General features: G+C 46.4%; 1 protein-coding gene and 1 non-coding gene across 13 annotated transcripts in view; both read left to right on the forward strand.

Moving 5' to 3' along the window:
- The window catches only part of LOC135913786 (putative protein kinase C delta type homolog), a 725,274-nt gene that overhangs the window by 541,268 nt on the left and 168,325 nt on the right, over positions 1-15,681 (forward strand). The gene's annotated exons all lie outside the window — the stretch shown is intronic.
- TRNAR-CCU (transfer RNA arginine (anticodon CCU)) lies at positions 13,183-13,254 on the forward strand. Its single transcript has one exon. It is a non-coding gene; the product is annotated as a tRNA-Arg (tRNA).

The following is a 15,681-nucleotide window of genomic DNA, read 5'->3' on the forward strand; positions in this document are numbered from 1 at the left end:
AGGAAAGCTCGCGCGACACCTCGCTCGATTTAACCGTGCTGGTGTCCGCATCGGGCGCGAGCACCGTACAATTGAGGGAAGAACGAACACTTATAATCTTGTAACTGGAGAAAAAGGAAGATCCAGTTTCGGCCAGCAGGCGAAGCATTGATTTCTGTAGCAAATTATAAAGTATCTGTATGAAAGATATTTATAGGCTGTATAAATTGCAGAAATCATTCACCTACTACATAAATTAACAAGCATGGTGTCACACGAGCATAGGAAAATACGAACAGATGTCGCTCAACGACCGCGAACACTCGCTGTCAGAACGCTAGAGGGGGGCGGGGGCGGAGTCGATTCAAGGGTGGCAGCATGCAGTGGCAAGCGGATGCTTCGTGCAACTCTTCTTTGAAACTTGAGATAACCGACCTGGAAAAACTAGTCGCGCTAGAACACCGCGCACACGAAGTCACTCACAGACCGCTCCCCTCTTGTAGCCTTCGTGCCCGCCGCACCTCTGTAATAGGGCGCGCGCGGCCGCACAGTAACGGTCAGACTAGCCCGCTCATCTGCATACATTCCTCACCCTTAAAGCGAGTTCACAACTCCCCCCCCCCCCCCTCCACACACACACTTTCGCGCACTTCACTGGACGAGTGGGAAGACGGCGCCCATCAAACCACTATACTACTGGGTTCACCCACTCACGATTTCTTTCGCGCCTGCAGCAAACGGCACCGCGGCGCGTGATGGGACCTTATCGCACATGAACTTTATGCGGAACATCACGGCGACGCCTGAAGTTCACCTGGGCTTTCCCTATAATTGCTATGGCAATAAAATGAAAGAAATCAGGCTTCCCTTGCATAATGATTCCGATGTCACGTGCCCTGCGCGCCGTCGACCAGGGCATGTACTCCTTTATTTGGCCAGCTGCAATGATTCGACTCTGTTTCCTAGGAAGGAATGCTTCATTCAATATCGAATAAAAGTTACAGATGCACTTATGTCTCCTTGCGTGTACTGAATGCAAAAGCAGAATGACTCTTCCGCGCGATACTTTTAATCTTGTCATGTCAATTTCGAGCGTGGGCCAGCCAAATTGTGGGGGTGGGCCAAGCCAACTTTGGGAGTGGACAAAGTCGGTTTTGAACATTGGTCATTTAAATTTTCCAATTGGCCAGGGCCAATTTTTTGAGGTCGTGGGCCACCTAAATACAGGGGTTGCGCCAGGTGAATTTTGGGAGTAGGCCCAGTCGGTTTTGAGTGTGGGTCAACCCAATTTTCGCATTGGGCAGAGCAAAATTTTTGGGTGTGCGCCACGGTGTCCGCAGCAGTGGCTGTTCACCGTGGGATTTCGTAGTGGGAGCGGCAGCAGGTCCAGCGCCTGGGATGTGACGTCATCACTTGATCGCGTTGGTGTTGGTACCATCGGATGTTAACGCGGCATGCCGGATGTACAACTTCGCGGGGCATATAATGCATTGATACATCATTAAGCTGCGTTGTAAGTGGGAGCTGCTCCGCCACACAGCAATGTACGCGTCCACCATCAAGAGGCATGCGTTTATTCGAAGCACGTTCACTTATAGAAAAATATGGCTGCGGAGAAGGAAAGAAATTATCGAAGCATACGCAGGGTTCATTTGCGCAACTGCAACCGCTGACTTGCGGATTGTCGCAAGCAGGACGAAAAGAGTGTATATAAAAAAGAAATCGTTGCAATTCTGCGAAACTTTTGTGAATCCAACCAGTGGCCCAAATACACGGGCCCTACGAGAGAAAGAAAGCCCATGAAATGTAAATAGCGTTCACTCGCTACCAAGGGTAAGCATGGCAGGAAATGCAGCGGCCTCGAACGCATAGGGAGAGAAAAGTAAGATGTGAACCTTTGTGTACGTTCACAGTCTAGAAGATGCTGGCAGCTTATGCAGCGAATTTACTAAAGCTGCTGTAGAATAACATTACGTATCCTGCCAAAGTTCGTGTGAAAAAAAAAGACAGTGAGCGAGATAGGCGCTCACACAGTTTCAAGAGCCAAACTTCGAATCAAAATGAAACAAAACATTACAAAGGACAGATATATGCGGCCAAGTTGGTGGTCTTCTTTGTTCTTGTCCTGTAGCGCTGCCTAAACCAGCTGTGGACATATTGCATGCCTGCTACTGGGAGAATAATAAAGATCACTGGTTTTGCGAGAAATAACAAAGCTCTCGAAATGTCGTTTTACACTCTCGGGTACTATTAAAACAATTGCTTTATGGGAATCCGACGTCGCCTTGGAACAAACTCCTGGAGAAATGCAGTGAGTACTTTGCACAACATAATAAAGAAGCTTTAGAAGTGTGAGACCATTGCAGGAGAGGCCGTGAGAAGTTATCAAATTCGGACGAATTGCATTGCTGCGGTCAGCTCCCGAATAGATTATTACGACAGCCGTATGAAAGCGAAACATGGCATCTAAGCAATTATTGTTATTTCCGCAAATGCGGAGTTTACTGAACAATATTTAGGAAAAGGTTCTCTGAGTGTACATAAATGAGCTCAGAAACAAACTTACAAAATGATTCGGGGCCCACTAAAAGGCGTTGCCTTACAGGAGGCGTCAATCCTTTTAAAAGTATCGATGTGAGCTAAGGAATAAAGGATTTCAAGCTGAAACTTTTTCTTAGAGGCTCAACGCGTACGTTGAAAATTTATTTACAAAATTGGAGATATCTACATAAGCGCGTTAATTGTGACTCAGAGGCTGAAGTGAAGGTAAGATCACGTGAAGGCCGAAATAGTGCCCGTAGCCCTTGGTGTGTCACCAGGGCATGAACCCCTGTAGCAGCTGATATTTTATTCATGACTCCGAACAGTGAACACTGAACTTTGCTGTCTTTATTTCTGTCGATGTTTCTTTACCAAAAGAAACCACTCTGTGGAGGTGGATGGCCACTGAAGCTGTAGCACATCACGCAGGTTTAGACAAGGGCACATGTGTTTACTTCCTTTATTTATTTATGGTAGTGGCGATAGCTTTCTGATTACTGTGATATACGCTGACTGGCTCGGTTACAACCTCAGACAGAATCTCGGTCAAAGTTAAATCTACACACGACCTTTATTGAGCAGTTGAATCACTTGGATTGGTGTGGAACATCAAACAAAACTCTTCCAGTACAAATTCAATGAGCCATTTCTTGCCTGGTTTAAAATGTCCACATTGAAGTCTCCAACAATGATGACAGGGGTAATGTTGTCACGGCTAACCCATGCAAAATGCCTAGTGTATGAAATTCTTGACATCACACTTGGGTGCGCCTGGATATATATACAGAGTGGACAGCACAATTCCGTCTTTCGTTTCTATGGAACAGACATCCCCACCGTTGATGGCATTGTCCCCTTGCGAGTCAAGGAAGTATGATTGTACATGCATTTTGTTCTTTGCGTATGTGGCAATGCCTCCTTCTCGTTAGTCCATGTTCTCTTAACAAACGATTCCAGTGCATCCACCAACTTGAAACAATGCATGGTGATTAATTTATTTCATTTATTATTACTTAATAATTATCAATTATAGGGGCGGAGTGCTGGAAGTCTGCTTCATCTATAACGCGGGTCTGCCGGGTATTGCACTACCTCTGGGACTACCCCACATCTTTGCCCATGGACACAACTAATGCATTGGAAGGGGAGGGGGGGGGGAGGAGGTAGAGGTATACAGCTTCGTTGTCAAAAAGGAGTCGGTGACAAATAGTTTTCTCAAATTGATCTTATTAGCCGGTTCTAGATATTGCGCACAGCTGTCGGATTCAAACCTTCGTGACTATTTCAGGTAATTGAACGTTTGGAAATATATTTGATTCGAATGATTAATTACGCGTAAGATATGCTTGTGGCACCATAAAACCATGCATAGCTATACTAACACCGCAATTCAAATTCCGTATGTCCAATCTTTTATATTCTTGGCGACATCCTTAGTTTCCTTTGTAAAAAGTGAAGAACTGCCATCTTTTTAGAACAATCAGTAGCTTATGTGCAACCACCTAATGCATGTTTTCTGTGTTCCTTTGTTCCTACTATATTAGGGGTACAATTTTATTTTGTTTCGCTCAGATCGCATTCTAAATTGATTGCTGTTTACAGAGTCCTCTTTTGTTCTTCTACGTTTCTATTTTATAGTGAAATATGTTGGGCAGAAATAGACATTTTTGTGTTTCGTCTGTCATGGTTCCGAGAGCTCAGTTAGGTAAGCGGTAGGGTCGCCTTTAGCCACGCATCCGCTGCATTCAGTGCTGTATGGTACAAATAAATAAGTACATAAATAAATAAATAAATCAGTTGTATGAAAGCCGGTCAGCAAGGTGGGGAAAGTTTCGGGAAAATTACTTCACTCAGATTATCGAATGTTGTGGAAAAGCCGGTGCCAAAAGCTGTCGACACTTCCACTGTCATCAAATAAAGCAAATAAAAATTAGATCGTACAGTGACCACCAGGAAATGCATTGGTCACGGCTTTTATTGCCGTACTCAGACGAATTTTCGTTCAGTTGCAAAGGTTTCGTTCTGAGAGACCCATATGGGTTTCTTTCCTTAAGTAAGTAAATAATAAAAATAAATAAAAATGCGCTTTTCCACATTTGACGGAACCCGATTTAAAAAGGCATTTGCCTGTAATATATACTGACGTTCCTTTGCCGCGGCGATGTGGCGTTCAGTGCTTGCGTTAACTCTTGGGAATTGCACAAATCAGGGCCGTGTGAACAGCAGCGGTGTTTTTCGCGGAAGCCACCATTAGCCTTTTTCCTCAAGGAACAAATCCGTCGCTGAAGGTGACGGATGACGAAGGCCACCATGGTTGCCCGCTCACGGAGGCCGTTAGAAAGGAATAGGCGACGATGATGCGTCGCGTAAAGTTCATCGTCCTCGAGTTCTATATTTAGGGACCTCGTTGCGAGAATTATGGCAGCCGTGACAAAGATACATCGGCGTCCTGAAAGACTGATAGCTCCGACGAAGACAGCTCTTTCCGTAAAAATGTTGGCAGCACATCGTTTTTCCTTTGGTTTCTTGCCTTGCACCACCAAGCACCCCATCACTATGTTAGCTTTTTTCTTTACTGCAAAGTGATACAAAATAGGCTATGCGTATGCGTGAGTTCGTGAGCCTTGTAAGTGATAAACTGCGAGACACCTATAGATGTTTTTATGACATTTCTTTTTTCGCTTCAATGTCCTGCGTCATGGCACATTCGCTGTACGCGAAATACCGTTGTGCACCAGCAGTGTTAGCTAGCTGTTTTTGGTGCTGAAATACAGCGCTGCAAATATGTTTCTTCGTTTGTAATGTGAGACTTACGAAATGTTGGTCTAGATCAAATATCTGCTTGCAATGTGGATAGGTCTTAAGCGTAAATTCCTCATTATAGTATACGGGTCTCATAAAAATGGGCTCCGACCTATGAACCCGGTAAAGAGGTGCCAGCAATCATGAAGTTTGCGTTCAAGAAATTGAGGAAGCATAGGTAAGCATTTCAGAAAATATCTACTGACTCCACAGCTACGGGAATTCTTATCGAGGAAAAAAAATGCGGAAATGTACCTAGAAAGAAGGGTGTCGCATAAGGACATACAGCAGTTTTAATGCTAATTGGCTGCTTTCATGCAAAAAGTACTCAAGCTCTTAGATGGAATATGCGCGAGCACGGCGTGCCCCGGTACTGGGCGTGAGATGGAGCTGTATAGATGGCAGCACAGTCACCGCGTTGGTTTGGATAGGCGGCCGGCGGTGCGCGCTGAAATGCACACGGCGGTGCTTCGCTGAGAGCGATTTGCGCCGATTGTTTAGCACTGAAACACACTGAATACTGTCAACTGCTAATGTATTTCTCCCCCAACTGGCACATTTTTTCAGGAAACGCACAGAACGTTTCCGTTATACGTGAGAGCGACACAAAACACAGTTTCTGTTCTTCTACAGTAAACCGCAAAGTTTCACGGAACACGAAATCTGGGATAAAGCTGAATGTCTGCGCAGCCTCACAACACAGCCTCGTATTCGCATTTACACCCTCTGCCAGTATATGGGAACAACGCTGTGATGTTACGTTTTACTGACTACTGTTACAGGATGATGATCTGAAATAGAACGTTTTCTGTGATCTCTTGATCTGTAAATTTTTTTGGTTGACTGTATTTCCTCGGTACTTTCTGTGCGTGTTTGCATTCTACTCAATATTGACATGTGTACTCGTTTATTTTTTTCGGGTGAGCGCTTTTCACTGTCCAAAAGATGTTATTGCTCAGCGCGGTACGCGCCTGCGTGTATCGGAAGTTTCTGGAATGTTATCGATGGTTCTATCCGCTGTCTTTGTCACCGAACCTAGCGTAGTCTGATTTCATGCATGCGCGACGCGAATGCTTTTTCTGGAGGACACGCAGGCAGCAGCGGTTCCTCTGGAGCGTTCAATGGCTCGTGTATAAAAGCCGACGTGCTTGACCGGCAGAGCAGATTTTCGACGATCGCCGACTGTCTTCGCCGCTATCGTTGCTCTTATAGTGTAGCCTGCTTTTGAGAGCGCAAGTTTGCCCGATAACATGCTAGTTTCGTCAATCACAGTCTTGCTGCCTTCTTCACCGTCACTACTAGGTGACATCTGGTGGAGGTGCTTTACGTTCATTTACCGAACGCCCACACAAAACCGCGATCCAAGCCCGAAACCCGAAAACAACACTACCGATGCCCAAGACCAGCGAGCTAGCCGCAGACTGCAAGGACTGCCCCCGGAGCATGCACTTCGGTCTGATACGAACAAGAAGGCTGTGGACAGCTCAATAAACAAATTTGCAGCTTCAGCGTCCCCCATCATGCTTCAACAGCCCAGGGAGCCCCATACCTGCCGTGGAGCTTCGTCACAGGATCCGAAAACCTGGCTCGAAACCTTCGAAAGGATCTCAAACTTCAACAGCTGGACCTCTGAGGATAAGCTACGACATGTGTACTTCTCCTTGGAAATTGCCGCGAGGACTTGCTTCGAGAACCAGGAGTCTACCTTTACAACGTGGCACCTGATCCGCAGTAACTTCCTGAGGACCTTCACGAGCGTTGTCCGAAAAGAAACGGCCGAAGTTCTGCTGGAAACCCGAGACCAGCTATCCAATGATATCATCGCCATCTTCACGGAATAGTTGACCCGTCTTTTCCGGCACGCCGACCCGGAAGTGCCCGAGGAGAAGAAAGTCCTCTTCTTGATGCGAGGTGTAAAGCAAGAACCTTTCGCGGGACTGATCCGCAACCCACCGAAGACCGTAGCTGAGTTCTTGACAAAGGCAACGGCGATAGAGAAAAGTCTGGAAATGCGCACTAGGCAATATAACCGCCAAATGCTCACGCCGCAGTGCGCAACCCAGGCACTGCGCTCCGGTGACCTCCAAGAGACCCTCAGGGTCATTGTGTGCGAAGAACTGCGCAAGAGGTTTCCTTCGTCGCAACCTCAGGTGTTCTCAGTCCATGGGGAAGTACGAGCTTCGACGGCCACTCGGCGTTTCCAAAGTGCAGCCCGAATCGCCGCTTCCCTTGCCGGAAGCGATGACCTACACCACCGTCGCCCGCCGTCAAAGTCCCCCTCTGAGCCCACGCCAGGGCCCTGTATGGCCGCAATTCTGTCGTCCACCACCACCGCCGCCAGCAGGCCCACCCGTCGCCCAGCGCAGCTACGCGATGAAGACGGACATTTGGCGAGACCCCGACCACCACCCGCTCTGCTATCACTGCGGAGAAGCCGGCCATCTGTACCGCCGAATGCTTTGTGCTGCTTCTAGTTTCACCGCGAGTACACCTTTCACGGCTAAATAAATGACAGCAGTCTTGAAAGCACTAGGAACCTCAGTTGTACTATCGAGGTTCGATTGCACTGTTGACAGACCAAGTAGCCCGAATCAATGCCTAGATCAAGACTAGAAAGACTACTGCAGACTTGTAGAGGTGGGGAAATTTACCAGCTGGAGCTGAGTAGACCCTGTGTGCTATATACATGCTGGTGGTGAGGGCCCTGAAGAACCAATGCGGCCGAGACTCCGCGTGCAACTGCTAAAAAGGCGAGACCCCCATTATCAGGTCTTCAAGTGGCTTTCTGTAGACTGAAGTGGTCTTGGTCAGAACTACGGACCCCCAACTGGGGATCCGTAGTTGGTGAGTTGGCGAGTTGGAGAGTTGGGGTCCTTAGTTGGGGAGTTGTGTCCCCAACTAAGTTGGGGAGACAAATGTCCTCCTTTGCCGCTCCTCTTTCTGAGAGTGTGGGGGGCATGAGCCCCAGCTGCCTCCCCGGTAGATACGCCTATGTCCCAGTACTTCAGTGAAAAATGTCAACACGAGGAATAGATTTACCTGTTGGACAGCTTGGGCCATGTACATTTACTGTATAAGCTCCCTTTCTCTGAAGGAAGCCTATGCAGTAAATCTGCGTTCGCGAACCTTTTTTCGGTCGTCGGTGAAACAACTTGTGTGATGTGCTTGCTTTCCCCTCTCGATGATCAGCTCGGGATTTGTACGCACCTTCTCCTCTCGGAGAAGATGTATTGCGCCAATACAAACCAACGGACTGCTTTAGTGGGACACTACCTGTTTCCCGAGCGAGTGGTCCAGGAAAGACAGAGAGTTCTTTAAGAGGAAGCTTTAGCTAGGGCCGGACTACAATGTGGCCTATTCAAATACATGTAAAACGCAAAAGAAAGCTTTTCTGAGATAAACCCCGGACGTATTTTAATAAAATTTGTTGCATTTGAGAAATAAATTTAAATTGTAGTGACTGTTGAAAACGGATTTTCAATTTAGCCCGTGAATTTTCTTAAAGTAATTTTATAGAATTCCAGGTTCGAAATATATACGCGCACGAAGTTTATAAATGATTAGCTCTGCATCATGAACAGATATTGTGGTTCTATAAACGGCATCCACTAGATCATTCAAAGCGGACAAATTAGATGTGCCAGTTTATATCTTAGGTGAATTTGTTACGTTGTGTACAAGGGTCCTGCAAAAGCTATATTTTCATATTACGCAATTTTTTTAGATTCATGTATAAAATATCAATTTTTCCGCTTTAGATGTACTATCAGATGCAATTCGCAAAATTGTGATATCAGTCTTCTATGCTGAATTAGAGATTTAAACCTGACAGTTTCGTTTTCTGAAAATTTTCGATTTTTGCCAATATTTAATAAAATATTTACAACCTAAATGAAAACTTCGAAACCAACAATCACTAGAGTTTGAGTTTTTCTGTTAAATGCAACAAACCTCGTCAAAATGGTGCAGTCGTCGAGAAAACCGAATTATCCTTTTACATGTATTTAGATAGGAGCACCTGAGCTAAAGCTCTTTTTTTTTTTAGGAGACAAATTCTCTGTCTGAGGTGTGTGCTCCTCCGGAATCATTTCGCTTATGCTCCGAGGGCACTCTATGTGCGTGCTACGATATATTGCGCTCCGTGCTTCAGCCAGTATGGCCGTGCCTTCCCTGTGAATAAGTTTACCTCAATATACATTTGTAAATAAACTCCCTCTTTGTTCCTCCAACTTCCCGACCTCGGGCTCACCAGCGAGAAAGCAACTCTACACAAGAAACTTTGGACGACGGCGTGGGCCAGCTTAACGTTCGTCTGACGCCCGGGTAGCGCAGACCATCTACCCGTTTCGATGTGCACAGATCGGTAGGTTAGAGCGTGACCTTCTCTGTTGAGCCCAACTCCAATGCTAGCCGCAACAGTGGCTACAAACGCAGCCACAGAATTCACACGTATACGTCAATACAATTCCCTATATGTCGCAACAACAAGTTTTAAATTGCTTATTGCGCATCCGTTGCAGTATCTGAACCCCCTATAATACTCCCCTATTGAACTTGTTGGTCTGATGCCCTATCGTGTAAGGGCGGGTATGGAGAGAAAGTGTACTAAATCATCGGCGCACGTTAAGCAGCACAAACTGGTCAGAATCGATCTGTATGCCTCCACGGGAGTGTGTGTCCTAGTGTTGTAACTTTCGAAGATCAGTCATGCTTAATTATTACAGATAAATGTATTCTTGGACTCTGAGAAGATGCAACGATTTTTTTTTTCGTTCGTCTACCGAGTTTGACAAGTTTCAGCAAATGGATGACTTGTGTGATGACCTAAACCGTGCTATGTGCTTTTCCACGCACACTGCGGTATTTATAACTGATCTCAAATCGGCTTTAAATTTAAACATGCCACAGCGTGGCTTTGTTAACGACCTTCTGGGGCCGAGTACGAGGTGGCGAGTTCAACTCCCGGCTGTAGCAACCACGTTCAAATTTAGGGGTTGAGTATAGTGGAACATCTGCCTCCCAAGATTCCGGCGATGTTAAAAAGCTAAATGAACAAGTTGCGGCCATCTAAAAAGTCAAGGTAGAAAATCAGGGATGTGTTGGAGCCTGCACGCCTTCCTTGGTCGCACTTGATAAAGTACGCAAGAGTGGACGGGAGCTGCAGATTCTCTATCATTATTCGCAGCGCTTCACTTCTGCGTCTCTCATTACGTCTACGCTAATCTTCAGCGTTAAGGTAATCCATAAATCATTGAGTAAATCAACTTCTCATTTTTGTCGTGTTCGAGCCTGCAACTTTCCAGCGCTTGCTGTAAACGAGTTAGAAAAAGGCAGCCGCAAGACAGATGAGAAGGCATGGCAAAAAGGCCGTAAACATATACCACCTCGGACACAGCTTGGCGAAAGTGCATTTTCAAACCAGAATAGCGAAAACTCTTCAGTCAGCCATTCGGAGCACGACAGAGAAATGGCTTTTCTGCTCGTACATAAAGTTGGAAACTAATACCGCATGGTTCACCGCTCTCCCTGCTGCAGTCCGAACGAAACAAGATTTCCCACTGCTGCTCTTCGATCGACCTCCCCGCCTTTATTGCTCTGCCCGCACGCGCGCAAGGACGGGCGCCAGAACGAGCACGCGCGGGCACAAACACGCTCGAATCCCCGCAGACAGCCACCTAAGCCGGGCACTCGAGTCCAGCACCGCCTGTTTCGAGGTCGACTAACGGCCTCGCCGTGCGTGCTACGTGCTACACGATATGCGCCAGAACGATTCTTCTTTCTTTCTCCTCCTCTTTCCGCGTAAAAGCCGAGCAGAAACGTAAACGAGTAAGCCGGAAATAGGGAGGGGAACAAACGAGCCGGTGACAAGACCCTGACAGTCCCAGAAAACAGGAGTGCGAGGAACGGCGGAGGAGAGAGAGAGGCGCTAAACAGGGTGAAGTGCGGAGGAGAGAGAAGGCGACGAGAGCCAGAAAAAGAGGCGAGAAAGGTGACAGGCCACGAGTTTCGGGACCCAGAAAAAGAGTTTCGAACTTCCGTTTCGGCTTGGCGGCGGCGTATAGTCGCGCGTGTGCGTGAACTCCGAAGTGCCGGACACATCCTGCCGAGTCGTGTGATTCGGCACGGCGTGAAAACACACCGCGGGTCAATGCCGCTTGTTTTAAAATGGGAAGGACAACAGAGGAAGAAGCTGAGGACGCATACACGTGGCGGAAGACAAAGAGGCAGACGACGAAGAGTGAGCGAAAGGTTTCGAAACAGACGACACGTCGGGCCGTTCACCCTTAGGAGAAATCATTTGAGGATGCCGCGTTTCGGCAATTACTCGGATTTGTCTTATTCTTCGTTGCTGTCTTCCTGCCGAGTACTTGCCCCTTTTCCCCCCACTTTACTGCTAAGCATTTCTGTGTTGAACCACAGTTTTGTTGAAAGGTAAAAGAAGCCACGCCAGGGTTTTAGAAAAGACAGCAAATTCACAAAAGCTTGAACGTAAAATAACACGAGCGGTGAAGAAAAAAAGCAAGAACAAGAAGGACGTACCTTGCGAGGAACCATAATTCTTTCCGGAAAACAGGAAACACGTTTGTGCGCCCTTCCCGCCGCCGGGGTGCTTCTGAAAATAAAACGAAGGCGCATTTCGCGACCAAGAAAAGCCGTGAGGAACGAAGAGTATAGTAACGACAACAATTACACACGCGCAGTAACGTTTAAACAAAACCACCGCAGCCGCGGCTCGTCCACGTGACAATGCAAGCCGCTGAAGCTCCGAGGCACTAGAAACGCTCTCGTCCACACTTTCTGCTTTCCTGAATGGAATTCGGCTTGCTGGCCGCCGGATGCTGGCCTTCTTTTTTTACATATTTCTTGGCATTTTCGGTGCAAGGGTTGAAACGAGGTCGTCCGAAGGACAGCGGTAAACGGTTCCAAAAATACTAGAAGGGGTGAAGAAATTCCTCGCGCAGTTCGTCTAAGCCATGCAAATTGTTCAGCCTAGGTTACTGGCTGTCTTGTACGCCTTTAGAGGAAAGTAGGGCGGGTTTGTACGAACTCAGCGTTGACCTAAACGCGCCTGTCCGCTCGTCTTTTTTTTTCTTATTTTTACTAGCTATGTTAGGCCAGCAATGCGTCTTGTAAAAAGCGGCGTGATGTCATGCCAGCCTGCGAGCTCCTCTTACAAAACAGAGCTTAGAGTCATTTTTTTTAGTTCAGACAAAACCAAAAGACGAGACACACAAGGGCTAATTTCAATATTGGTTTATGAGAAGCCTGATCACAGGATTATACAGCGAATACAAAACACGGGAGAATTATGAGGCAATGAGAAATTACAGTTCTGTTCAAGATAAGGATAGCAAACGAGCACTAACGCACTCTGGGTCAAGCGTATCTCTTGTTGCGGATTCAATTAATATACTCGTCATTTCGCCTTTATGCCTGCGCGCAGCAGAGCAGTTACGAAATAGTGGCGAGTAGATACCTTGTATTATATCTGTCTCTTCCCAAGTTTCCGCGCTGAGCACTGGAACAAATGCCATACCAAAAGGCCAAAATTTCTACACTCAGTTGTGCGAGGATTGTGCCAGTCTGCCGCGCTAGTTGTGCTGTAAGGTAGGCTGATTGAGCAATGTTCGCCACCACACCACCGCGGATGTGGGCACCTTTCCTGCCGCAGGTCACGTGTACGGAAACTTTTTGAGTGAAAGCAACTGATCAATAAACCCATGTACTCGTGACTCCTGCGGCAGAAAGCATGTTCGCCATCCGCCGCCGATGTTTGTGACTGGTGGCGCTGGCTAACACTCCCAGGGTTAGTTCTTGTAGTAACACATAAATACCCCAGAAAGTGGATGGGAAAATGGCACCGCGGTAGCTCAGTTGGTAGAGCATCGCATGCCTAATGCGAAGACGTGGGATCGTTCCCCACCTGCGGCAACTTTTTGTTTTCATCCACTTTCATTTGAAATAATTCATCTTTTTTTTAAATTCAATTATTACCTACAACTCTCGCACTCTTCACCCTCGCAATCCCACTCTCGTCAAGCTGTCGTCGTCACGCCATCGTCATCCAGTTATCGCTTCACCATAGTCATTACTTCACTAACGTCATCCCATTATCGTCATGCCATTGACGTAACGCCTTCGTAGTTTCAAGAACGTCAATACTTCATCGTCCTATTGCAATCACACTACTATAATTCAGTCGCGATTATGCCGCCCTTGTCATGTCATCATCGTCAGACAACCGCTGTATTGCATTCATTGCCAGACTGTCATCGTCATTCTGCCGTGCCATCATTGTCACCCCAGCTTCGTCATCCGACTCTCGTCGTGCCGTCGTTGCCGCGCCATCACCGTCACTGCGCCTCCGTCGTGCAGCCGACGTCATGCATTCTGTAGCCATACTACAAATGCATGCGAAGGTTGTGGGTTCGGCTCCCACCTGCGGCAAGTTGTTTTTTCAGCCACTTTAATTTCCATTAATTCTTCGTTTCTTTATTTCATTTATTAAGCACATGTAATTTCCCCTATGTTGTCCTTGGTGTCAATGTTTGTTGGCTTCTTGTGATATCACTAATAAAATCGGGACCCTCGGTTAACCCCCTTTGATATCGTAGTATGTCGCATATATCGAAAGCAACGAACAACTTACATTTTCCAGTACGCTTGCTAAATAAACGTCACTTCAGGAATACGATCTGTCGTTACATTACTCGATTGCATTACCGTCGATAGTCATCGCGGCATGAGTTCTGTCGTAAACTTTTACTTTGCGCTTTGTTGTACGTGCACTCGTCTTTTCTTAGTTCTCTTATTGATCATTCTGTTTTACATCGAAGCTGCTTATGGCTAGGCTTTCGTGGATTTCTCGTGTCCTTCGACAAATATGTTTGTGAAAGAACTCAGTTCCCGAATTTCATGCAAGATCCCTTTATTCTCTGCAAAACCTTATATGTCTCATCATTTGGGTATGCATCTTCAGTAGATTAGTTATCAATGGAAACCATTTTCAAGATCACTAGACTCTCAGGTGGATAACACGCTTTTTTTTTTGCTTACGGACGCCTGAGCCATTGCTTCCGGGGTTTCAGCCCATTATTTGTTTCACACGAGGGGCAAATTTCTTTTTAGGTGGATGCAGAAATGCTTATACGCATTTAATAACAGAGTGGATACGAGAACGTGTGGGCGTACCTATTGTCGCGATGACCACCGATCATTACAATAAATGTCTTTGTACTTAAGTTCAAAATTCTGTGTCAGCTCTGTGTCGTGTGCAAAACAAGCGCCACATTCTGAAACGATCACTTTCGGCGATACTATCGCCTTAGCCTCGCCTTCTGCATCGGCGCGCGCTGATTGGCTGTTTTATCAAAATTGCATAAGCTTATTGACAGATTGAGCACTACGTTATCCGATTTCGCCAAAGCAGCCAATCAGCGCACGCCTGATGGCGATACTATCGACCAGACGATAGTATCGGCGAAGTAGATCCTTTCAGAATACGTACCCAGCTTCGCTAGTCATCCACCTTCACAGAGTTGAATGGCTCAAGATATTTAATGCAATAGCGTTAAGGACCCCGCGTCCAGTGTCGACCGTCGTTTCGGCAAAAGTCCTTCCGAACCACGCGTACCCAACCACTCTTCTTTCATAAAAATTGCTCATACATTGCCATTCATTCTTTGCATAGTTATTCCTCGGAATTTTGAGAAAACAGCCCACAAAGAAATGTCATGAGAACAAAACACCGACAGCGCATACCTTTTACGTTAGATCTTGTCAGACTGAAATATTGAATGTGGGAAAGAATAACAGGAGTTTCGCCCACGCAAGAGGCCGCGTTTCTGCCAGAAAGCCCGCCTTCGTGCACAGGGTTCGCCGCCAGCGTTTCCCAGTAACTATTACGGTTACATAAGCTGCTGTTGCCGGGACGCGTGAAAATCAGCTAGGGATCTTTGAATGCTATTGCGTTCCAATCTTAGAGGCGAAACTTAAGCGTCCTGCAATTTTTCCCCTTACTTTTATGTGTATTCCCACCCCCCTTTTTTTTCTTGTTTTTAATGCGTGCATGCATCAGCATTCCGACCATGGTTTTTCCTGGGCACGTAAATGATTTATTGATTTATTGATTCATTCATTCATTGAGTAATTATCACCTGCATCATTTTTATTATTATTGATACATAGTCTCTCTCAAGCGTGCTCCTTTTGACAGCCTTGGCACATTTTTTTTTTTTTCTGTAGCCTGCCATTGCTTTTAGCACCACGATATGAATGCCTACTATTTTGGATAAAATAAGAAAATTAAGTTAGCGATTCTACCAACCCCCCAATAGCCCAGGTTAGCGCTCACAAGAT

The sequence above is a fragment of the Dermacentor albipictus genome, chromosome 6 (genome assembly GCF_038994185.2).
Source record: "Dermacentor albipictus isolate Rhodes 1998 colony chromosome 6, USDA_Dalb.pri_finalv2, whole genome shotgun sequence".
Classification (NCBI taxonomy): domain Eukaryota; kingdom Metazoa; phylum Arthropoda; class Arachnida; order Ixodida; family Ixodidae; genus Dermacentor; species Dermacentor albipictus.